Below are 25,780 nucleotides of genomic sequence, written 5' to 3' on the forward strand. Positions count from 1 at the left end.
AACATCCTGATAAAAGGCCAGGGAACATTTCCAACCCTAGAACCCTAAAGCTCCACCCCTTTAAATAAAAATCCAAAGACAAGGCCTCCTGAGAGTTGTCATCTCAGAAGTTTGCATAAGCAAAATGCTGACTGAAAAGTAACGTGGAAAGCAAATTTCAATGTAATATTATAACTACATTTTAAAAATTCTTTTCTACTACTTCATGTAATTTTCTAATCAAAACCGTAAAAAATAAAAGGGCTTGCTTCTAAACTCAGCAGTGATACCATGTTTGCCCTCAACCTTGTCTTGAAAGACTAAAATCCTATACATAGCACTACCTCCACCTAAGGGGTTGTTGCTTTTAACTGGTTTGGAGCGGGACCTGGACAGTTGGGGGTTTTGTTTTTAATTCCTCCAGTATATAACCAGAATTAGCACATCTAGGTCAACCAGGAGAAATATCTTCATTTATTTGTGTATTTACTTATTTATTTATCCTGAGACGAGGAGGCATAAATCTCAGGCTGGCCTTGAATTGTCAAGTGATCAAAATTGACCTTGAACTTCAGATTATCCTGCACTCACTTCCACAAATGTGCACCACCGCCCCTAGTTTAGTTTATCCAATGCTGGGGATTAAACCCGGGTTCTCAAGCTAGGTGAATACTCTACCAATGGGCTACATCTTCAGCCTTGAGGCAGTGGGGTGTGTGTGTGTGGGTGTGGGTGTGGGTGTGGGTGTGGGTGGGGGTGTAAGAGAGAGAGAGAGAGAGAGAGAGAGAGAGAGAGAGAGAGAGAGAGAGAGAGAGAGACTAGGGATTGAACTCAGAGCCTCACACAGGATAGGCAAGCACTCTACCTCTGAGCTATGTCCTCAGCCCTCAACGTAACTGAGAATGATCTGAAACTCACATATCTTCTGACTCTACCTCCCCAGTGCTGGGATTACAATAGCTCACTGTCAGAACACAAATAGCTATGAGCCTGTTCCTCTTTGTCTGAGGGTCAGAGAGCCTGATCTTATTTTTGCTCTCTCAACGTTGTTAGCAGCAGGTGTGGCTACAAAGGAGAGATTCCGGCCTAGGGTGTGGTGAGTTGGTGTTTTGAGTGTTGAAGATCTGCTCCACCTGGACCAAAGGTCAGAGATGTCGAATTTATTCCTTGTGTCCTGCTGATAAAGTCTGTTGCTCCCGCCCCCTTTTTGATTGAAATATATAAACATGTGGAAAATAAAGGAGACGGATTCAGTATTCACTGAGTGTCTCTCCCAGTGCTGTCCTGTTTTTGTCTCTTATTTCCCTTACATCTCTGCTCCTTTGCCTAATAATTCTAATCTTCATTCTCCAGCCCTGGAATGGACAAGTTTTGTCAAAACTTTTAACAGTTCACCACCATACCCAGCTCCTAAAAGCTTTCTTTACCTGAATTTTGTTCTGAAAAAAAAAAATGACATTAATCTTTCTCCTACAGGGATAGAGTGAAGATAGGACTAGAATCATAAAGAACTTGAGGTAACGAAGAAAGGAAGTTGTAACTGCTATCTTCATATTTGAAGCCAGCTGATAACAGTGCTGGCAGCGAAGCCGCGAGCTTTTGATGAGACAGTGAGATTGTATAAGCAAATATGCAACAAATCAGTAATTGTGAGTCATAAGAGTACATCTCCTTACCCCCCCTCAAAAAAAACTGATTGCATTGTCCAACTTAATATTACCTTCAAACAAAAAGTAATTAAGATACAAAAATAAAATGGGTATAGGAGGCTTGGACCATGAAGTCTAAATGAGGATCCAGAGGGTGGTGGAAGATAGGGTCAGGCCTCCGGCTTCAGAAAGATAACAAAACAATGTCACCTTGAGAAGACACCACTGGGGTCAAGGCCTGCTTGGCTCTCTCTGCTTTCTCTTCCCCTTTGCTCCCTCCCTGTAGGACTGAGACAACCCCTCAAATATCTTCCTTCAGGACAGGCCCCTCACGGCTGAGAGAGAAGAGAGGGGTCACTCCAGAGACCTAAAGCATGACTTGGGGCCAAACCAGATTTCAGAGTAAGACTCAGCAGTCTGAACCACAGGTCTCTATGAACCTCAGTGTTTTTAAACTCCTCCATTTTAAGGGACTAGGCCAACTGTCTCCCTTGGATACATAAAGTCTGCCTTCTCTCAGACTGAGAGTCACGGAGCCACCTGCCTGCAGGTATCTACTCAGCCCCAGCTAACGCATCACCATGACACTAGCTCGGCTGACTGCAGAAGGACAAACACGAAAAATGCCTTACATAACGACAGACACGCTGAAATGCGACAGGTATAGACCTGTGTTGGAATTTCACATGGGCAAAATCTCTACCTCCTTCCAAATGCAACCTTTTTAATGACCTAATTTGGTCAAGAACTGATGATACAACTTAGCCACCAACATGAAGTGGCTTCAGCATCTCTCCCTGCAGTTTACCTACAGCAACCTGACTCCACTCTTCTCCTGGCAGGGTAAGACCCAGGTCTTCAGTTTTCTGAACAGGGCCTGGGCTACAGCAGCCATTCCCCGTGAGGCAACCCACAAGCTCTGGGCTTCAGAGGCCAACAGTCACCAAACACGTGCAACGTCTCTGCAACCCCATCTCAACTTCACCCTCACAACCGATGAAAGAGTGTTTTGCTCCTATCTGAATGTGAAGCGCATTGTAGAGAAGCTGAACTGTTTCTGTTCAAGAGCACAGAAGAGAAGCCATAGGGCAGGATATCCCTGAACTCAGTCTCAGATCATAAGCCCATGTTCTTTAAAGTAATAACAATGGGTTCTCTCTAGCATCAGTCAAAAGTCTTCAAACAAGAACTTGAGCAATCATCACAAAAGCCCTGGGAAAGAGGTTTTAATTTTTACCACAGCCATTTTACAGATGAGCAGACCAAGGAGCAGAGAGGCCCAGCAACTCCCTAAATGTGCACAGCTCTGCACTAGCAACACTCAGCCTCTCACCCAGGTGAGCTTTAAGCATCCGTAGAGGCTTTAACTACCTACGGCACATTTTAGGTCCCTTTCTCTGCAACTTCGTGTGTTCTACATTCACTCATTCAAATATTACTCACCTTTCTACTATGTACCTAAGGCTTGGCCAGCTATTGTAGAAAGATAAGCAGTGGTCCCTTGGTAATCAGTAATACTAGAACAGTATTTAAAAAAAGTTATCTCCAGAATAAAGGCCAAGTGATGCATATGGAATACCAGAGGGACCTAAGCTCTCGGAAAGAGAAGACTTCCCTTAGTACCAGAGGTGAGAACAGATAGGGGACACACAAAGGGGACTAGGGGGACTGGAGATGCAGACGGTGACCTCCCCACACTGCATGCCTGCTGTACATGTGTTAGCCCTTTAAGTCTTCCTGCGAGGCATCACCCTGTAACAGGTAAAGACAACACAGTACATAAAGCTCAACAGTTGACCCAAGTTCATGCAACAACCTAGTGTCAGAGCTGGGTGTGTTATTTCTGCCTCCTCCTGATACCCTTTCCTGAAACCTGGAAGCTTCCCACAGGGGTGAACAGAAACTAAACAGGCCAGGGTACTGGACAAGCACGGACAGAGGCAAGTGGAATTTAATCATTTTCATTTCTCCTTAGAAACCAGCAGCATCCTTTGTCCCCCATGTGCCAGAGAGATGAGTACCATTTCAGCCTTGAAGACTCTTCCCTATTGCGAATCTACAACAAACAAGCTTCTTCTCCACACACTGCCACGTAATGACTTGCTTTGCCCAAGCACAGAACAGCACCCATGAGCCAGTCAAGCGCACCATGGAAGGACCAGGCTAAGGACAGACTCTGCTGGAACCAGGTTGTGAGGACACGGGCAGGGGACCCTGGGAGACCCCTAATCCACAACCCTTTGTTGGAGAGAGAAAAGCCCAGAGTTGAATGTGATCAAGGCTGTACATTCAGCACCCCACCCCCCAAAAAAATTCTGGGTTCCATGAAAATGCTTTGACAGGCAGAGATCTGAAACTCCTGCACCAGCTTGGGAAGGAGGTGACTAAGTATCCACCTTCCCACAGAGTCTGTCTTTAGACTCAAATGCGGCTAAGACCAAAAAGGAGCAAATCTGTTTTCTCAGCTGACTCAGGTTTTGTGTTATTAGGAAAAGGGGTAGGAGTGGAAGGCCATCTAAGCTTGAATCACCCGCTCTTCATCAGCACCCAGGAGTGGGGTGTTTGGGGAAAGTGTCCCTTCTTGACACCTTGCTGGCTCTCTTCCCACTCCAGGGAGAGAAGGCCCTGATGTTCCAGCACCCACGGGCAGCCCCTTATAGCATGCCTTTTACAGCACCCACTGCCTATAGCAGAGACAAATATAGCTGCTGCGATGCTTCTGCCGCTGCACCCTTAGGTCGTCCTCTAAGTAGATAAGAAATAATGGGTCCAATAACACAAACGAGAACCTGCTGTTGGACAGTAAAATAAGCGCCCATTGCTTCGCTGTCAGAGTGGTAAAAGAGTATCAAGGTCCTCACTCAGCAATCCTCCCTCTGGGAACATATTTAGCCCATTGCTCTTGGTAAGGCCACGGAGCCGCATGCCACCTTTCTCTTAATATTGCCTGCCACTCTTGGGATCCAGTCTCACCAATCACCTCATTAAGCAGTAGCCAAAAGACATGACCTTTAAAAAATATATATGCTTCCCTTAATGCACTCAGAGTTTTTATAGGTCACTTTCCTTGATGGCTAGTGTTTATGAACTTGTACTATAAGTAAGGAAGATTTCTTCTCATCTTCTTTAGCATTAGGTAAAAAATCACCCGAGATCAGAACCCAGGAAAATGTAAAGATATACCAATGACCTTTACGTAAGGTCATCCACACAGTACTGGCTGGACAGCTTTTCTTACCCCTCCCCCAATATGGGATTTTTTTGATCCTGAGAAATTGAAACTATTTGAGAATGTAGAAACAAGATGATTGCAAGGTGAAGAAGCTATACCATTCCTCGTTTCCAAATTCTTCCTCCCCAAGCTCACTTCCTGTGTGTATGTATCGCCTCTCTGACCACGTTTGATTAGCTTTCTTTACACAGCCATATCTATGCCTTGTTTCGGTTGATATGCACTCGCTCTCCCTCCCTCTCCCCCTCCCCACCTGTGAAATGCCTTACAAGCTTCTCAAAGGCAGTGTGCAGAAAACAGAACTCAGTATCTCTCTCTAGCGCCCCCACTTTTCTTTCTTTTTTTATCGCATGACTTTACTATGATTGTTCAGATGAGCCTGCAAGTCACACGTCACTCCTCTTCACGCAGGCTTCCCCACCCCTAACCAATACCAAGGACTCTCAGTTCCCTCTTAGACGGACCTAGGTGTCTCCACTCTCGTTGCCACTAGCCTAGTAAAAACCAAAATTATAGTTTCCCCAAATTGCCCCAGCACCCTTCCAGCTGGTTTCTCTGGTCCCACTTACATTCTTCTAACCCAAGACTTGGAGTTCCTCTGGTGACCTTTTTGAGGCTTATTTATACATGTTCCACGGCTCACTGTCTATCGTTCGACTTTAGGATGAACCCCAAAGGCCTTGACTGAAGGGCACCTGCCACTCAGCTCCCTAAAACCTCATCCATCAGCGGAATTCCTTCACATCTCATGTGTCAACATCAAATCTCTTTCAGAATCCGAAACCTCCCTTTTGTCCCTCCCAGAATCACAGAATTGTCCAGGAGAGAAAGTCTGAACACCAAAACCAGGCTTCTCTGCCAACATCATTCCTATCAGCAGAAAGTTCTGGACAGTTGATTAGCGAATGCTCGCTAGGGGCAGAGCACTACTGTAGGAGTTACAAAGACACTTAACTCCTGCCCTCCAGGTCCCAAGGTTGCCATTGCCTTTGAGTTCAATCATTTAAGTCCTGAATTGTGCGGACAGTACACACTGGATCTCAACACCAGGAAATTGCAAGTTGAAGGCCAGCCTGGTTTATTATGTGAGACCCTGCCTGAGGCAAAAAAGTTCAATTTCCTAGAATCGTTCAAAAACATACTAAGCAACTGTCCCTGGCACAGTTGGCTTGTGCCTCTACATGGGTTTACGGCGCTATTTCCTCTTTCTCTGTTAATCCAGCTCCTACGTGTCTCCTTCAAATCTCTGTACTTTAAGTGAGCTTTTTGCCCCAGCCCACACGGCTGCTTGTGCCAAGTCTACAAGTTTGGTTTTCTCTGTCGGCTTTCCCAGCTGTTGTCTAAAGCACGGAGCTAACGACCAGAACCCAGAAACCTTGCATTTAAGAGCTATGTGTGGTATTGTACTGATTTGGTTTTTCTAACAAATAGTTTTTAAAATTATTTTTATTATATTTATTTATTTTATGTTGGGGGGTCACACATTTGTCATGACATACATTCAGAGGCTGGAGGACAACCTGCAGGATTCAGTTCTCTTCTTACACCACTGTGGGACCTAGGGGACCTTTACCTACTGAGCTGCCCGGACAGCCAAGGATTTTTGACTTTAAAATCATGACGCTCAATAAAGGGGGTAGGCAGAAGAGCTGAAGAGGTTTCTGATAGCATTTCTAGATTGTTCTAGGTAGCATTTTTGATAGCATTTCTAAGCACCAAGAGAACAAATAAAGAAGGTGACAGGCAAGATCGTCAGTCTGGAGTCAAAGGACCACCTCGCACATTGACACTGCTCCAGAAATATGACTTAATTAATGGAGACATGGAGTTTTTCAGTGCTGGGGAGTGAATCTGGCCAGGGCTCTCTGTGCATCCTACTGAGCACTTACCTCTGATTGGCAGCCCCAGCCCTGGACGTGGGTCTTGGGGGAGGGGGTGTTTCCCTTCTGGTTGTTAGGTAGATAACAAGACTCTTAGTATTATTAGAATTGCAAAACAACATCCTTGCGGGGTGGGGGGAGGGGAGCGGGGGGGGGGAATGACCAAGCCTCCCCATCCTGCTGACTGAGGGTGGGGGTACAATTTACTTTCTGGAAGCAGGTTCTGTGTAGAGCTGCATACTCACGCACACACAGATGGTCCCATGTGATACCTCTCTGACTACCAAAATCATGACTTTCACCATATAAATGCTGGTACTGTGCCAAATTTCTCACTACCCAGTTCTAAATAAAAGGAAGTCTACTTTCGGGAAAGAGAAAGGGATGCAATACATCTTTTTCATATTTCTTTGTCTTTTCATAATGCCCAATCTGTACATCACCCACCACCCGTACCTGCAACAATGAAGCAGAAATTTTATGATTCTCAATAGGAATAGAAATTCTAGCAAGCAGGGTTTGTCCAGAAATTGTAATGAAGTATAATAACCCCTGGCTCACCCGTGACTTTCAGTAGAAAGAAGCAACAGGAACGTGTCAGAGAGACAGACAGCGCACTACAGCAGGGTTGAACACTACCTTATCAGGAATAGGATGCAGAAAGCCAAAAGCCAATGGCCATCTTCCCTTTGTTTTATTCCCTTTGGATTTTTTCAAGCCTGACTCATTCAAACTCAGGTCAAGATAGGACACACACTAGCCTCAGGGAGCTGGTAAGGGAGCCAACTGAGGATTCTAGAGACTCCTTATCTGGGGGCCCTAGTTTAACCAAGCATTACTGCGTTTAAGGTATCATTCCTATCCCGCAAAGCAAAGAGAATATGCCTGTGTATCTTAGATTGCAACTGCAGCAAACGGGAACACAAGGTGTTTGGTGTGGCAGCAATGCCATAGTTCGCCTGCATCCACACTAGAGGACTGACGGGTTCTGCATTTAGGGTGTCCTGGTTGGTTTGTTTGGTTGTTTCTGTGGTTGTTGACGATCAACTTTACACAAATGAGAATTTTCATCTTCTCAACTGAGAAAAAACGCCTCAGTCATACTGGCCTGTAGGCAAGTATGTGAGGAGCTTTGTTGATTAACGACTGTGCGGAGCCACCCGGGACAAGTGGTCCTAGGTTGTGTAAGGAAGCAAACTGAGAGAGCAAGGGGAACAAAGAAGTAAGCATTGGGCTTCCACAGCCTCAGCTTCAGTCCCTGAGCCCTGGTGCCTGCCTTAGTTCGTGCCCTGACTTCCCTTAGTACGGCTATGAAAAAATACACAAGAGGGACAGACTCAAAGTATCTGGCATTGCAATTATTGAAATGGCACCAAATTTGGAACTTTCCACATTAACAATACTTCTAAAGTATTTTTCACTCTTCTACAGTAAAATATTATGCTTGCCAAGGATTAAAAACCTTAATAAACAGAAATATTTAACTTGGGAAAGTTGTATTATTTTGCTATTCCCTAGACAGAAATATTGAGATCTATTTTCAAATTCGGTTGCTTTTGATATCGACGAATGACATAGCAAGAAAATAAACTAGCCAACAGACACAAGGCCAAGAGAAGCCCACTGAGGTGAAACCGTGATCCCTCCTACCACTAGGTACCACCGTTTAGCAGCAAGGCTGGAGGGAGCATGGGCCCACTGATCCAAAAGAATGCTGTCCCAACCCTGTCTCCAGGCTCTATCAGGACTTTAGAGTCTGGAGACAGCAGGAACTGTGGTGCCAGGGTGAGGTCTGTGAACAGCTGTGGAGCCTCTGAGAAGACCACACTACACAGTAGGAGGCTTTGGGAGAGAGAGAAGCAAGGCATTAAAAGAAAAAACAGTGTGGGATGTTGGGAGTCCTCGCTAGACACCCCTCAGTCTGATTCCAGTTCTTGACTCGAGCCCTAGCTCTGAAAGACATCAGACACGAAAAATACTGAGAAAGTTTATGGCGTTTGGGAGACAAAAAGATGCATAGCAGGTGAGATGGAGAAAAGAAAGGGCTCAATGAGATTCATTCTGGGACCAGGCGTTTATTTGATTTAGGCCGGTCCGTGCTGAAGCAAAAGCACGCTGCTCTGAGTTCCAGGCTTCAGAACGCACAGCCACGATCATGTGGGCGAACCAGATGGAAACTAACGCGTACAAGCTCTGGACAGAGCATGACGAAGGGTAAACCGGACCGCGAAGGTTGAGACTCTGACACCACGAATTGCCTCGCCGCCAGTACGTCAAGGCCAAGGTCAGAGCAGCTCAGGGAACTGACAAACGTAATAATAGCAACTGTAAGAAGAGCCTGCACCGCAGAAGAAACAAAAAGAGTAAGGAGACAGCCTATAAAACGGGAGATAGCCTCTGCCAATCATTCCTCCAGGAGAACCATATCTAGGATATATAAAGAACTCAGAACAAAGAACAAAAGAGTGAATACAGCCAGTAAACAGAACGGACAATGGAACGGACACTCTGCAGGTGACGTATGAATGGTTAATGGATGCATGAAAAGATGTTCAACATCCTCAGCCATCAGGGAAAAGCAAATTAAAATGTGCTTTTTTTTCTTTTATTGAAATTTTATTTTTTTCTTTTATTGTATTGAAAATAGATTTTCCCCCCACATAATATATTCTGATTAAGGTTCTTCCCCCTCTACAAGAAAAAGAACCCCAAAAAGGGCACAGGTATAGACACAGAGACCCATTCATTTACACACTCAGGAATCCAACAAAGACACTAAACTGGAAACCATAATATATACACAAAGGACTTGTAGGGTAAAAAGAGAGAAAAATAATTTTTAAAATAATTAAAAAATAAAAATCCCGACATAACATTATGAGACAAAGAACTTCTAAAGAAAGATCCCACTGAGTTTGTTTTCTAATGGCCATCGGTGGCTGGGCAAGCACCCCACCCTTAAGAGAAGTTTGTTCCCCCAGTAGTCCTTGAGACTCCCTTGAGAAAGCTAAGTTTTCATTTGCAAGCGGTTATCAACTGGATATAGTTTCTGGGTCAGGGATGGGGTCACGTGTCCACACTCCTTCCAGCTCTAGAACCCCATCTGGTGCAGACCCGTGCAGGCGTGCGCATGCTGCCTAGGTCTCCAGGAGTTCATCTGAGCTCTGCTTGCGCTGATTCAGACGGCCTTGTTGCCTTGGTGTCCCCACCCACTCTGCTCTCACTCTTCCCACCTCCTTTTCTGAGGTTCTCTGAGCCCGGAGGAGACATCCCATTGAGAGCTGAGTGTTCCCAAGTCTCTCTGGCTGTGGGGCTGGTAGGTTTAATCTGTGACCCTCTGTCCAGGTTTGCCCGACAGTCTCACGACTTTGTATCAGCATTGGTAAGGGGCACCCTTTCCCCTGCAAAAGCAGGTCAATTTAGACGGCAAATTATACTTTTCAATAGGTGTCGTCCATCCCTAAGATGATTGGTTTCTGCTAATCTGATTGTGACACATTTAATGTGGGGCCCAGTACTTTCCCTTCAAATCACTCCTAATCTCGGGCCGGGCCACTTCCGTAAGCCTTTTGTCTGTTCTCCTTTCCTGGCCTTCTTCCCCGTGTCTCCCGAATTCTTTTCTACCCAAATCTTTCCCATAGTGCCTTGCTCGGTCTCTGAGGAAAAGGAATGCGAGTCAAGTTTATTCAGAGTCTCAGAGGACAAGGCTACAAGACCACCATTCCTGGTACTCCCACTGTTGGACATTTTACATAGCGCGACTTCATTCAGCACACGGTTAAACTGACTGGTCCCTCCTAAGAATGATAACAAGAAAGAAGAAATCCCCCATCTTAGTCCATACGAATAAGTAAAAACAAGCTTGGGTGAAAGTCCTACATGGAAGCAAGGAGATGGAATATTAATTCGAAATGTTCCCACCTACTAAAGAGAAAAAGGCTAACTTATGTACTTATGTAAGCAGTCTGATTTATTCCTGAGGCTTTTATCCATTTCCATTTATTTATCTCAGAGTTTACACCTGTAGGAGTCAAGAACAAATTCTATTTTCTCATGAGAAAGCATCATTCACTCCAGGAAGCACAAAGGCATCGCCCAAATAAGAAGATACAGGGAGACAGAAATGAATGCTAGTAAGAACAAAGCCCAGTACTAAGCTGGAATTTTTTTTTTTGCATTTTATTTTTTATAGAAAATTGTTTTTTAACTTCTCTCCCAGAACAGGAGGAGGAATCCATCTGGTTTGTAAACTTGGCCTGACCCTCTGGCATCATTGCTATTAAGAAAATTAATAGTAGACCCGTGATCCCTTCCTTAATAAGTGGGAGAGCCTAGCCGTATCAGACGCAGAACTTAAAAAAAAAAAGACAATCCAACTGTGTAGAGTATGTCTCTTAAAACGCGGGCTGAGACTCCTCCCCTCCTCCGTGGCCTATTCCTTCTGTGGCCTTAAACAAAACCTCTCAGAGTCTCAGTTTCTTGCCTGTGGAGACTGGAATGTCCCCCTCCCCCGCACTATAGCATCTCCTGTACACAGATCTCTGTGTATCTATGGCTTGGTCATTTGTTCAGGAAGAATTTCTTTTTCCATTATCTTCCATCAGGAAAGATGGCTCCTTGCCATCTCCCATAACCCATGCTATGATTAGCTTTGGTCTAACATCTCTGGTAGTTCATCTTGGTTGTCAACCCGATGTAATTTAGACTCACCACAGAAACAGATCTCTTGGCATGTCTGGGAGAGATTGTCTAGATTAGGTCAACTGAGGTAGGATGGCCTGCTCTGACTATGGGTGGTGCTATTCCACATCCAAAAGCCTCCAGAATGAGGGGAGAAGGAGAGGGGAGCTAAGCACCTACACAACGGCCCAGCTGCCTTAGGTTCCGCTGCCATGACTTTCCTGACACAATGGGCTGAACCCTCAACCTGTGAGCCCAAATGACACCTTCATGTCTTAAGTCACCTTTGCCAGGCATTCTGTCCCAGCAGCACACAGACTAGCTAGTGCTTGAACAGAAGCATCTGAGACCTTGACAATCTCTCTGCTTCCATCTTTCCTCGAATCTGATATGCTGCGTGACACAACTCCTTGATGCTGGTTTCTGGCAAGTGAAAACTATTTTTGCTCTGCATAGACATCCCTTGGGTATTAGCTCTCAGCCCAAACACCTCAGATCAAAGAATCCATCTTAAACTAGAAAACAGTTTGAATACCAAACTTACTATAATGGGTCACTTTCGGTAAGTGAGAAAATACCACTGAGAAATTAATTATTTACACTTCGTGATTCTCCTGAGGCAGTATATGGATTCAACGCATACTTTCAGCCTCAATGGATTCAAGAATTCCAATCCCTGTTCCTCCTTGACAACGAGCATTGCATCATTAATCTTGCCTAGAAAGGTATCTGACTTACAACCAACTTTCATTGACTCAGATATTACTCCAAGACATATTTGCTCATTTAAAAGAGACTTAAGAGAACCAGCTGTTCCTTTTTCACTAGTAGAAGATCTGCTTTAGGGACCCTTAAACCTGTTCTAAAACTGGTGGTCACAGTTTGCCAGCTCTCTGTTCTTGTGCGATGGAAATGTTACATGATCAGGACCAGGAACATTAAATAACACTTCAAGAGTTTTTGAGAGCTCAGAAAAATCCTATCCTCGTTGGCCAACTCATGGGATTGCTGGCACCATGAAAGAAGGTGCTACCTGTGAAAACCATAAAATGCGGCAGATTATCAGAACACTGTTCCCCGCAGTGGGGAGGAAAGATGGCGTAGGAGGAAGTCAATTGCAGAAGCTTCTTTAATGATAGCTAAGGATGACTGTGAGCCATTGAGTCAAAAAGAAGAAGTGATTAGAGAGAGAGAGAGAGAGAGAGAAAGAGAGAGAGAGAGAGAGAGAGAGAGAGAGAGAGAGAGAGAGAGAAAGAAACATTGTTCATAATATGAACACAACACAGCTTAGCTCTCCAGCCTCTCAACACTACAAACGGCTCCTGTCATGAAAACCTTATTTTCTGGTGGGTCTCAAGTCCTAGTCTACCTATATCACCAGTGTTTATAGTCCATCTGTAAACTTCCCCATGCAACTCTCTAGAGGCAGCAGGCATCAACGCATACACTCTGTTCCCTGGTACTTCTGTGCATTCCCTGCATCTCCCCTATGGTACTAATGTCACAGACATTAACATAGGTTAATGTCACAGACCTATGTTAATGTCTGTGAGCTACTGAGAAACCGGTCCCTCAGACTCTGCTTTATAGGCAGTTTGGTGAAGTCCATGACTGATGGGGAATTCCCCTCTGTATGCTGTGAATATGTTTTATTGCCATTGGTTAATAAAGAAGCTGCTTCTGGCCAAAGTTTAGTAACAGCCTAAAGTCAGGCAGAAAATCTTAACACACACACACACACAGAGAGAGAGAGAGAGAGAGAGAGAGAGAGAGAGAGAGAGAGAGAGAGAGAGAGAGAGAGAGAGAGGAGTTGATCAGATGCCATGTACCTACCGAAAGAGACAGACGCCAGACGCCAGTCAGATCCTTATCAGTAAACCACGGGCCTTGTGGTGATACATAGATTAATAGAAATGGGTGAATTTAAGATGTAAGAGTTATCTATAAATATGCCTAAACTATTGCTCACACAGTGTTGTAATTAATATAGTCTCTATGCTATTATTTAGGTCTGGGCAGCCAGGAAACAGTCTCCACTTACACATGATGTCAGGGCCCCTAGCTCTCCGGAGATTTTCTTTTCCATGGCTCTGCTGTACACAGCGGATACTTTCTTATAGTAATCATGGAAGGAACAGAGAGACTTCCAGATGTCCTCAGGGTCTGGATGAAGACATCAGTGCTGATGTACCCCCACTGGCCAGCTCTCTCCAGACGGACAATGCTGTCCAGCAGAGCAGCTCATCAAAACCCTCCCTACTTCTAAACCTGAAGTCTTAATAGGTGAACATAACAGACAGAAGCACAGGCAGAACATTCATATACTTAAAATAAAAACAAATAAAATCTCAAAGACATTCAAAAATGGAAATAATATTCTAAAGGCAAGGTGTATATTTATAGGATTCTTACAGAGATAAATGAAGGAATATATTATTTGAAAAGTAAAACAAAAAAATAGTTACAAGTGGAGTTAAAGAAAATGCATAAGGAGGAAGACATCCCTGGCCTGCCTGATGCCATTCAGCCCAGGCAGGTGCAAGTCACACACAGGCCAACCTGGGTCCTCAAGACCTTGGCTGGTGGGTGTTGTTGAGTCTTTCCTTCTTACTCCATGGCTGCTGTGTGGCTAGGTGGCTGGCCCTGGATGTCCTCCTCCTTATTCTCTTGCTCCTCCTTCTTCTTTCTCTTCTTCTATGTATTCCCTCTGCCTGCCAACCTTTCCTATCCTTTCTCCTCCCTTGCTATTGGCTGCTCAGCTCTTTATTAGACCAATCAGGTGTTGTAGACAGGCAAAGTAACACAGTTTCACAGAGTTAAAGAAATGCAGCATAAAAGAATGCAACACATCTTCGCATCATTAAACAAATGTTCCAAAGCATAAACAAATGTAACACACCCTAAAATTAATATTCCACAACAGGCAGGAAGATATCTGTGGTCTGCCCAATGTCATTCAGCTCAGACAGATGCTAGTCATCCACGGGTTAGCTGGATACTCAAGGCCTGAGCTGGTAGAAGACACCCATGTGTCTGCATGGTACCAGGTGGGTGTGCCACTGTGATGATCAAACGTGTGGTGGAGAAATGGGAGAGAAAGAGAAACGGCATGGTTCATGAGCTGTGGAGAGAGGCAGAATGGAGGAAATGAAGGCCGTGAGGAGCAGGCTGATGTGGGAGACCTGCTTACCACCCAGGGCTGCTGCCAAGGGCCATGTCTGAGTCCGTGGTGCTACCACAGCCACAATCAGGGTCTGTGTTGGCATCTGTGCCATGTTGCTACTAATGGTCACAAGGATGCCCAGTGTCTGAGCTGCCCCCTGGGCCATGTAGGTGTCTGAGGGTTGTGCAGCCACAGGGGCCATACTGATCTGTGACCTGCACTGATGCCTGGTTCCATGATGACGTCAGGGATAGAGCTGATTCTGAGGTTCATGTCTGGTCCATGGCCCTATCACAGCCAGAGTTCGAGGTGATGTCCTTGACTCCTGTTACCACCAAAAACTGCAGGGATGTCCAGGGTCTGTCCCAACACCCAAGGCCATATTGGTGTCCAGGAGTCTTGCTGCAGATGTGACATACTGGTCTGAGTGGCCTGAGCTACTACCTGAGGCCTTGATGATCCCTGGGCCAGGCTGCTGCCAAAGGCCATGTCTGGGTCCATAATTCTATAGCGGCCAGGGTCTGAGCTGGCGTCTGTGAAACGGGACGATTAACACAAAGACCCATGACTGGCCAAGCTGCAGAGAACAAGAAACGTAGAAATTCTCTGTCCTAAAGTGAATATATATGTATATTTACTTCAATCCCCTCCCAAGGCTCAGGGATCGTTGTTGAAGGGCGGCAGGAAGAGTGTAAGAACCTGAAACAGTGGGCAACCACAAGGAAACACAAATGATCTGGATATAGGAGGGCAGCTGCCTAGATGAACTCAATGAAGATTTCAGGAGAAATGAGCACAGAAATTTAAAAATACATAGTGTCTTTATTTCATATTCATAATGAGTTTTGTAAGTTTCTTTAAAGTTAGAATAAAGCCACACACAACCCTAAAAAGGATATATGGTATATTAGTCATGGGAGGAGAGGAATCAAGAGATTTTCTTATCTGTAGAGAAGAGATGTACTAAATAAACACAGGCTTTATAGAAACCTCAAAACTTAGATGTGCTAGAACAGTAAGTGCAGCTACTAAAATGTGTGTGTGTGTGTGTGTGTGTGTGCGTGCGTGTGTGCTCCAAGCCAATAGAGAGAATACAAAAAAAATAAGAGATGATGACCAAGTCATCAGAAATCAGGAGTGGGGAAGGAAAAGGCAGAGCAGAAGGAATGGAGGAGCGAGAGACAGAACGAGGCAGCAGGAAGGCTGTGGCTTGGTGGTTACACGTCTTCCAGGCCTGTTCTTCTATTCAGCGAGGAACTGCAGTTAGGGAGTGGCAGCAGGGCCATTTCCCAAGCTCGCCCTGCAGCCAGGTAGGACAGGGTGACCAGGTCTCACCAATGAAAGGCAAGAGAAACTTGACTGACTTATCTCCACCCCCCTTTCAGTGCTGACCTTGGAACTTAGGTGTGGGGTAGCAGAACCTAGATGAAAATAGTCTGGATTCCTGAGTGACTGCAGGCCGCCATTCCTTTGTGCTTAAGTCATTCCCAACACAAGCCTCTTCATGTCTACCAAGGCACTACAAGAATGAAACATTTATTTTATGAGGATTGACTGTTTCCTGAGTTTATGAATACATCTAAACTTGAAGACACGTCAAAACTAAGTTTCAGCTTAACTATTACAAATAACAGTCTAGCTTCAAACTTCCTCTGTAGCAGAGGGTGACCTTGAACTTCTGATCCTCGGGCCTCCACTTCCCCAGTACTGTGACACCAGGCTCGCTACAGAGCTAGAGATTAAACAGGGACTCCTGCAGGCGAGAAAAGTATTTCATCAGGTAACTGTCATCCCTAGGCTAGGAACTTTTTTTTAAGTTACTCCAAACTCTCTCTCTCTCTCTCTCTCTCTCTCTCTCTCTCTCTCTCTCTCTCTCTCTCTCTCTCTCTCTTTGTGTGTGTGTGTGTGTGTGTGTGTGTGTTTAAAAATTTCCACAAGGTATCTGCACTCATGTGTACATACCCACATGCATGCAGACACACACCTACACATAGCTAAAAAAATAATCTTAAAAAAAAAGTGTTCCCACCATTGGAGAGACGGATCGCTGGTGGTTAGGGACATCTGTTCCTCTTGTAGAGAACTTAGGTTCCGTTCCCAGCACGTACATGATGGCTTCATTCATTCATTCATTCATTCATTTCTAATGCCTTCATTTAACAGTTACTCTTAATTGTAAAAATAAAATGGCTTAACTGTTTTCCATATAATAATATATAGACATCATTCATTTATAGACAGTTATCCACTAGCTAAGTACAACAGTTATTCTTTTTAGGAAAAGAACAATAGAAAAAAAAACAAATAATAAAAATGCTTCTTTCAGAACACAGACACAGGCCAGGTGGTGGTGGCACACACCTTTAATCCCAGCACTCAGGAGGTAGAGGCAGATGGATCTCTCTGAGTTCATAATTTTGACGTTAAAGGAAAAAAAATGTGTGAGTCATTAATGCTGACCTGGTTTTGGTAACAGGTTTATACAGATACCAGGAACTAAACTGAGGAGTCGTCTTCAATTTTCTGTCCCTTGGAAGAATTTTGTTATTCATTTTTTGTTTCGTTTTATTCCTTGAAATGTTCATGCTATGTGCAGTGGTAGGAGAAGCTTCATAGGCCTGAAGTCAGCTCATTTAGAATGATTCACAGGACTTGCTTCTTTTAGGCTTGCATGTTTGGGGACATATTTCTAATTTCTGGTTCTATGTCTTTAGAGGTTAGAGGGCTTCTTGCGTTGTTTTGTTTTGTTTGTTGTTTTGAAATTTAATTTTGTTATATTTTTCTAAGAATTGTGTAATTCATTAAGCCATTAAGACCAATAGACATTTTAAATATACATTTTCAAACATGATTAAGAAACTAAGCTGGTACCTGGGGTTTTGTTGTTGTAAGCTTTGGGGTGGGGAGAGTGATTAGCCTCATCGGGCCTCTCCTAAAAGCTATAATACCTTTCCAGGGAAATTTTTAAGTTAATCAAGGTTTTTACAGTGTTACAGTTAAGAGTTACTCTGTTGTGGCCCTCCTATTAGCGAGTTTGTGGGAAATTCTCTACAGGGTATAGTCAGTGTCCCTGATGCAAACATCTAATTGTTCTTGAGCTGAATAAAAAGAAATGTAATCTTTCTCCTGTAACAGCAGTGACGTTTGTGCTCAAGGTGTTTTGCCCTGGGCGGTGACGCACAGGCTCACGGTGGGGCTTTGCCTTGCACAGTGACGCGCAGGCTCACAGTAGATGTGCAGGCTCACGTTGGGGCTTTGCCATGCACAGTGATGCACATGCTCCCATGTTTGACAGATGATCTCACAGATGTTACCACTTTACCAGATATGAGCCATCCAAGGCCTGCAGCTGGGGTCTGAACTCTGGCCATCAGTTCCTAATATCTTCCTAAGATACACAAAATGCATCATTGATAAAAAACAGATCATTTATCCCTCTTTAAAAACAAAGCCAGAGCTGAGTTTCCTGGAGCACTCCTTTAATCCCAGCACCTGGGTGGCAGAGGCAAGCAGGCCTCTGTGAGTTCAAGGCCAGCCTGCTCCATAAAGCAAGCAAGGGCTACATAATGAGACCCCGTCTAGAAAATAATATAACTAAATATTATTTTTAAATATAATAGAATAAGTCAGAGAAGAAAACTTGACTGATAATAATTTAGTTGCAGTTAACATTATCAAATACTGTAGTCGATGATGATGATAATGGGGATTGGGTAGTTGGCTCATTGGTCAAATGTCTGCCGTGCAAGTATGAGGACCTTAGTTGGATCCCCGGCACCCATGTAAAAAGCCCCATGCTGGGGAAGACAGCTAATCCTAAGATCAAGCCCCAGGTCCCGTAAGAAACAAGGTGAAGGCTGGAGAGATCCCTGTGTGTTAAGAGAAGTGGCGGCTCTTGCAGAGGACTCAGATGTGATTTCCAGCACACGTAGGATGGCTTGCAATACCAATTCCAGGAGATCCAATGCTTTTGTCTGGCACTCTCAGGTACGGGACTTATGTAGCATAGAGACATACATGCAGGCAAAACACCCATAACATGTAAAATAAGAATTAAAAAAAAAAAAGTCGACTCCTAAGAAAAAAACACTCAAGTTGAACATGCATATAAAAATGATAATGATTTAGTAATGGGGCCAGCCACAGTTTATCTGTAAAGCTGAAGCTTAAATTTAAGCTAAAGCTTTATATTTGATAAGAAGCAAAAACAAAACAAAAAACCCCAAACCTTCAGCCTGTGAATGAACTGAGATGACAGATGACAGAAGAAATAACGCCACAAAACAAGGGGTTGGGGTGAACGGGCAGGGGTTTATTAGAAAGTAACCCCTACACATGGTGCATCCAGCAATGTCTAGAGCCACTCACAGAAGCAGTGGGGCTTCCAGATAATCTTACAGCATACAGAGGTGCTCTTCTACCCAGAATTTAAAAGATCACAGAAGCCCCTAGAGAAGCAAGCTGTCCAAGGAAGCAGGTAGATGAGTTCTTCTCTCCTCCAAATCCAACCCCATTCCCATCCCCAACTCTGGAGCAGATTACCTGTTATGGCCTTCCCTCGCTCTGTCCCCATTCCCACAGAACTAAGCAGATCCTACTTTCCCCCTCTTGTGGACCCCCCCTTGACCCTCCTCCAGCCAATCCCATTCCTAAGTGTGAGCTGCCAATACCTAGACACACATTTTACCCAGAATTCCCTGTGGCCACACCTATCAGGATCTCAGAAGAATTACCTACCAGACAACACACAGCCATTACACCCTCCTGAGAACCAGAGGGGGCAACAGAAACCAAGAAACAAGACACACACAGAACAAAGACAAGACCCGATATCTTCACCTAAAATTACAAACCCAGATGCCTAGTCAACATAAAACACAATAACAGCCAGGGCAATATGTCTCCACTAGAGCCCAGCAACCCTACCACAGTAGGCCCTGAGACCGGCAACACAGCTGAAGTACAAGACAAAGACTTACATGGCCTTTATGAATCTGATAGAGGCCCTTAAAGAGGAAATTAATAAATCCCTTAAAGAAATCTATAAAAGCACAAACAGTGGGGAAAAGTTAATAAAACGGAGCAAGGCCTGAAAGCAGAAATAGAATCAACAAAGAAAACCCATACTGAGGCAAATCTAGAAATGAAAAACTTAGGAACTTGGAAAGGAACCTCAGAGGCAACCCTCAACAACAGAATACAAGAGACGGAAGAGAGAATCTCAGGCACTGAAGACAACATTAGAAGAAATCAATACTTAGGTCAAAGGAAATGTTAAATTTAAAAAAACCTCCTGGCATAAAACATCCAGTTTCAAGAATAAGATTATTCAGTACTTTTCTTGTTGTTGTTTGCTTGCTTTTGTTTTTCCTAAACAGGATTTCTGTGTGATCCTGGCTGTCCTGGATCTTTGTAGACCAGGCTGGCCTCGAACTCATAGAGATCTGCCTGCCTCTGCCTCCCAATGCTGGGATTAAAGGCATAAGCCACCGCCATGTTCCTAGTTTACTGTTTTTATGGGATTCCTGAGTATGTGAACAAGAGCATCTCTGCTTTTTGTGTATTTTCTTGAGCTCTTTTCCATCTATTTGTTTTATCTAATTTCAATGTGTTAATTTTTGTTTTAGCATATTACATTATAATATATTTATTATTGTCTCTTAGAAGCCAGTTTTCTAATAAGAGACAGAAATGGGGTTGATCTGTATGGAAGGGGAGGTGGGGAGGATCTGGGAGAGCAGAGGACATATTATATATGAGGAAAATAATCTATTTTCAGTAAAAGGGAGAAAGAATGCTTTCCAAACTAGAACAACTTTTGGAAATTTTCTAATCCTTATTTTCAAGGATGTGCTGGCTAGTTTTATGTCAACTTGATACAAGCTAGTCATCAGAGAGGAGGGAGGGAGCCTCAACTGAGAAAATTCTCTGTAAGATCAGGCTGTAGGCAAGCCTGTAGCGCATTTTCTTAATTAGTAATTATGGGGGAGAGCCCAGTCTATTGTGGGTGGTGCCATCCCTGGGCTGTGTTCCTGCATTCTATAAGAAAACAGGCTGAACAAGCCATGAGGAGCAAGCAAGTAAGCAGCACTCCTCCATGGTCTCTGCATCAGCTCCTGCCACAAGGTTCCTGCCCTGCTTCAGTTCCTGCCCTCACTGCTCTTAAAGATGTTTATATGGAACTGTGAGTGAAATAAATCCTTTCCTCCCCAAGTCGCTTGTGGTCATGGTGTTTCATCACGGCAATAGTAACCTTAACTAAGATAAAAGAATTATAGGAATCTTTTATTTATATATCTCATAAACTGAGAAGAGAGCTTAGTCCAGGAGATTTAGAATCTAAATAATTAAAATTATCTTAAATCAATGAGAATGGGGTTCCTTTAACTTAGGATATTTCACAGTCGAAATTAGTAGCATTACCTGCTTTTAGGAAAGTATTACATGTTCACTAAGAGGCAAATACCTTTCTGAATGATAAAAATGCAGGCCCAAAGTTTCAAAATTACAGTCAAAGGTGAAGAACAAACAGAGGAGCCCCCAACACTTACCAACTCTAGTATCTTGTGCATGTAACATTCCTACCTAACTCAGTCTGAAGCAGATGGAAGTCACAGAAGTTTGGGAAGTGTTTCTCTAGCATGTTTTACTTTATGAGGTTAGATACCAGAAACCAAATAATTTGGGGCACTTTTTAAAAGCCCATAGTTCTTCCCAGGAGTCCTGTATGACCACTGGATTCCTCCTGAACATGGCCGTTAAGAGGAATGGGAGGAAACACAGAGGAGTGGGCTTGGTGGAGAATTCAAGACAAGTTTCGCCTGCTCCACAGTGCATCTGATGGAAAGAAAGAGAGGAGAGAAAGAAGAGGACAGATGCAAAGCAACCCATACAGGGGCTGAGCATTTAAGGGGGAAACTAGACCTGCATGAAAAGATCTCACCAAAATGCAAGCCCCACTCGGGTAAATTAAATCAGAACCCTGGTGTTTTGAAAGTTCTTATGGTGACAGCTCGGAACCCAGGTTCAGCACCTCAGTCCTCCAGCTTGAGCTCAACAATTTCCCAGGAGATGAAGCATGTCATAGGTGCAGTAGGTTCCAGTGACTCAGCTCTTCCTGCCAACGAGGATGTGAGGATTTGGGTTGAATGTCTTCTCTTTCAAATGAGAGCAAAATTCCTAAAGAAATCTCTTGCAGTGGAGGTTGTATTTTTGTTGTTATTGTGTTCTTAAAGAGGGTCAATTCACAGAATGTTCCTTTTCTATAAATGAAAAGAAACCCAGCAAAGTTGACTTTCTGCTGATGAGCGCGGCACTATACTGTCATGGTTATAAAATGATAGGCTTAAAGTCTCTTTTCCCCTCTGTAACCTGTTGAAAAGGTATTGACTTAGTGATACTCAGCAGTGCAGGGAAAGAGAAACAATTTGGCCTCAAACACTGATAGGATCAGTGCCAATATTGTTCAGCAAACTTAGTCTCAGTTACTTCTCACAGAAGAAACATATCTCATTAGATCCAAAATATCATTGATTATAAGATGTACGGGCAATTTGATTAAAGTAGTAGCTATTTTTGAGTAAAGCAACAGAATTACCGTTATGTGAACAATTAGTATGACAATAATATCTACTAACAATAGAGTCCAAATGTTCCAGAAAACAAAAGTAAATTTTTCCTTATTAAAAAGTATCTAATCTGAGAAAATCCTTCAAATAAATGTCTGCTGAAGCTAAGCTGTTACTCATGTCTATTAAATTTATCATTCTCACAAAAGCAAATCTGAACTCAAGGTCCAATTACTGTAAAAGATGCCTACTGTGTCGTTCTCCTAAATACTTCTGAAAAGATGTGATTAAAAACAAAATAGTATTCCCCCCCCCGAAAGATTGGAGGTTCACATATACTTAATCAAGGGTGAAAGAACTTATTTTAATTTTGAATTAAAATGTTAATTTGGGAATCTTTTTTAGATTAGCAGGAGTCAAAAGGGTCTGAATGTTGCAAATGTGTAGTGTAAGACATGATCACAATATACAATAACAAAGCATAAGTTGAACAGAGTAAACACGTTGAGTTAGTAATGTGTGCAGTGTATTACAGGGCTCGGGAAGAACCATTTGGTGAGGAGACACAGCTTCAGTCTGAGGAAGGTAATTTGCTAAAGCAAGGAACTGTACTTTGGAAAATACCTAGATAAGGAACCCAACGATCCAGAGACTCAGAATCAACGCCCCCTTTGTCCATTTTCTTTGCTTTTTCCTTCGCTTAATTCTCTCGCAGGAACCAGACAAGTTGGCTGCCAAAGACCATCCTTACTAACTCATGAGCCAGGGGTTAAATACAAACACACCACTAGGCCTCTACCTGGAGAAATGTTCATTAGCGTCTAAAACCATTAGGGGAAGGTTTGGGAAAGCTTTAAAATGGAGGTGTCAGGATGCTGACCCCGTCACATTTCATTATTCACGTGTCAACATCACATGCTCCTGATGAGATACAGGCACTATCAAGTACAACCCCTACCAATCACTATTGCACACAGAATTAGAAAGCAAACCAACTCATCAAGCTCTCAGCCTCTATGCATATGCACACGTTTTCAAGAAACAGGGCAAATAAACCAATTAAGCAGCATAAGAGACCAAAAGCCTAACAACACTATGGGCCACATCTAAGACATACCCCTAACAAGGTAAGTATCTCATGTCTTCAATGAATCATTAGCCTAGAAAGAAGCGAATGTTGATCCCTGAAGAACAGAAACCCACGTGTGTGGTCATCAAATACAATTGGGAGACTAGTTTAGCTCTTTGTGACAATTTCTAAGATGGCATCTTTGAAACCACTCAGCAAACTTGAGCGCCAGCTGAGGATCAGGCGATGTAAAGGACTTATATTAACATTTCCATATTTACAAAGGGTCAGGTCGTTAGGGGTCGATTGTTTTCTGGTGTCTGTTTCCGAAGTACTTTTCACGGGAACTAAGCCGCGACAACCGGTTCTGGAGCACCGTACGGTCCGAGGCGAGCCTCCCCCAGCCTCCCCGAGTCCCCCACCCTAATCCCCTCGAGCCTCCCCGAACCCCCTCCCGGAACCTACCCGAACCTCCCCGAAGTCCCTCCCCGAGCCTCCCCGAGCCTCCCAGAGCCTCCCCGAGCCCCCACGCTCGCCGCCCGGCAGGCTCCACTGTGCTCCGTCCCGGCATGCCCCGCGGGCAGAGAACCGAGAACTCACCGCCCACTGTAGGCGAATAGGGCAGTACCCGGCGTGCACCGGGCGCTCATTTGCATGCGCTCACCCAGGTAAACCACGCGGGTCCACGCAGGCAGCATGAACTCCACTTAGCAGCTGTGTTTACGAGCAGAGCCACACGACTTTGATAAGAAAACTCCTCTTAAGTCTCTGTGCGCCCTAAGAACGCAATGATGAAATCACCCTAAGTTTAAGAGCTAAAAAGTAGTGGCCCTTATATAGCCCTCGAATAGAACAGAAGTTCGTGCTCGCTTCGGCAGCACATATACTAAAATTGGAACGATACAGAGAAGATTAGCATGGCCCCTGCGCAAGGATGACACGCAAATTCGTGAAGCGTTCCATATTTTTTGCCAACTGTATTTCGACTTTTACGTCCGTACTTGTAAACTACATTGGTTTGCACTCAGTTTTGAAAGTTTGCTTGCTTTTCCTAATGCGAGCATCGTTGTCTACGGTATTATAAAATGGGTATTAATTTCACCCAAACCGGGAATACCTGAAATGTACCTTTCTTTAATTCGAAAATAGACTTGAGTTTTTCTTCCCTAGCCCGAAGCCCGGGCCCCGGGAAGTTTAACATTTTCACTTAGAAGACTTCCCGGCTTATGAACCGCGTGGTGGAGGCCCCCAGGGACGCACCGGAGCCTCGCCGGTCTCTTCCCCGGCGTCCTGGCACTCTCTGCTGGTTCTGTAGACCTGAGTGTGCAACTGCTAAAAGCAGCCAGCGTTAGGATCTGTTTTCACAAGCCCCTCTGCATGCAGCCTCGAAAGGACACGAGCAAATGCTGCTTTACACAAATTTGACAACAGCAGGTTTAAACAAACACTCGGGTCCAAAGAAACGAATAAATGGGGCATTTAATAGTGACGTGCCCCGTTGCCTTGGAGACGCTGGAGGCTGTTGAGGGAGGGGCCGCTGCAAAATGAAGAGGTCAAGAGTCGCCCCGTCGGACGTTTTGGTCAGTCCATTGCTTTATTAAGTATGCAAAATATGGAACGCTTCACGAATTTGCGTGTCATCCTTGCGCAGGGGCCATGCTAATCTTCTCTGTATCGTTCCAATTTTAGTATATGTGCTGCCGAAGCGAGCACGTATCATGCTTCTAGACGCGGAATATATAAGGTACAATAACTCATAAACTTTAAGACTAGGGTGACTCAGTTGTTGTATGTTCTTGCACTCACCGAGAGTGGAAAAGCATTATCTTCACCAGAAACCTATGTCTATGCTCGTGACTTCGGCTACTGAGCGGAGAGCGCGTGCCCCGCGTGGTTTACCTCTGGGCGGACATGCAAATGAGCGCCCGGTGCACGTCGGGTAAGAGGCCTCTCCTGGAGTCCTAGGTGCGGCGGTGAGCCCCCTCAGCAATGGGCTCTCCGGGCACGCCGGGAGGCTCGCCCTTCCCTGACACCGGTCCGGGAGCGGGGGAAATGTGTGCTGATCAGTCTCCAGAGCCCCGAGTCGATCACCCTTTCCCCATCCCACCCGGACTAAAACCTGGAACTTGTTACCTACGTCCCACTGTGACGTAGGCGCCCTGGGCAGAGAGCTCTGACGTCTGCCCGGGACAGGTGATGCCTCCCGAGCTCAGCCCCGCGGCTTCCAGCACCTTCGGCGCGGACACAGTCCGTTCCGGCGGCCGGGCGACCACGCCCTTCCACTCTCTCGGGGTGGCGGGGCGCAGGTGACACCGGCCTGTGCACATTTTGCGCAGGCGCCGGCTGGGTCCAGGACCGAGGTCTGGGACCCAGGGCCGCACCCCTTCACAGGTGTCTGGCAGGCGCTTGCCTGTTGCCTGGCAACCAAACATCCGGCACGCAGATGGAAGGGCGGAAGCCCACCTCCTTGGCCGGAGAGGGGTCTTTGAGGATGTACACTGCTCACTTTGGAGTAGAACAGCCGAATCGCTCTTGCACTTCCTTTCCTCTGCTGCATATT

General features: G+C 44.7%; 2 non-coding genes across 2 annotated transcripts; one reads left to right on the forward strand and one right to left on the reverse strand.

Annotated features, from left to right (window-relative positions):
• The first annotated feature begins 24,082 nt into the window (after nt 1-24,082).
• On the forward strand, nt 24,083-24,189 carry LOC119820180. The gene has a single exon (XR_005286433.1). It is a non-coding gene; the product is annotated as a U6 spliceosomal RNA (small nuclear RNA).
• A 637-nt stretch (nt 24,190-24,826) lies between these two features.
• Nucleotides 24,827-24,933, reverse strand: LOC119820185. The gene has a single exon (XR_005286437.1). It is a non-coding gene; the product is annotated as a U6 spliceosomal RNA (small nuclear RNA).
• Between the last annotated feature and the right edge of the window lie 847 nt (nt 24,934-25,780).

This window comes from Arvicola amphibius, chromosome 7 (genome assembly GCF_903992535.2).
Source record: "Arvicola amphibius chromosome 7, mArvAmp1.2, whole genome shotgun sequence".
Lineage (NCBI taxonomy): Eukaryota > Metazoa > Chordata > Mammalia > Rodentia > Cricetidae > Arvicola > Arvicola amphibius.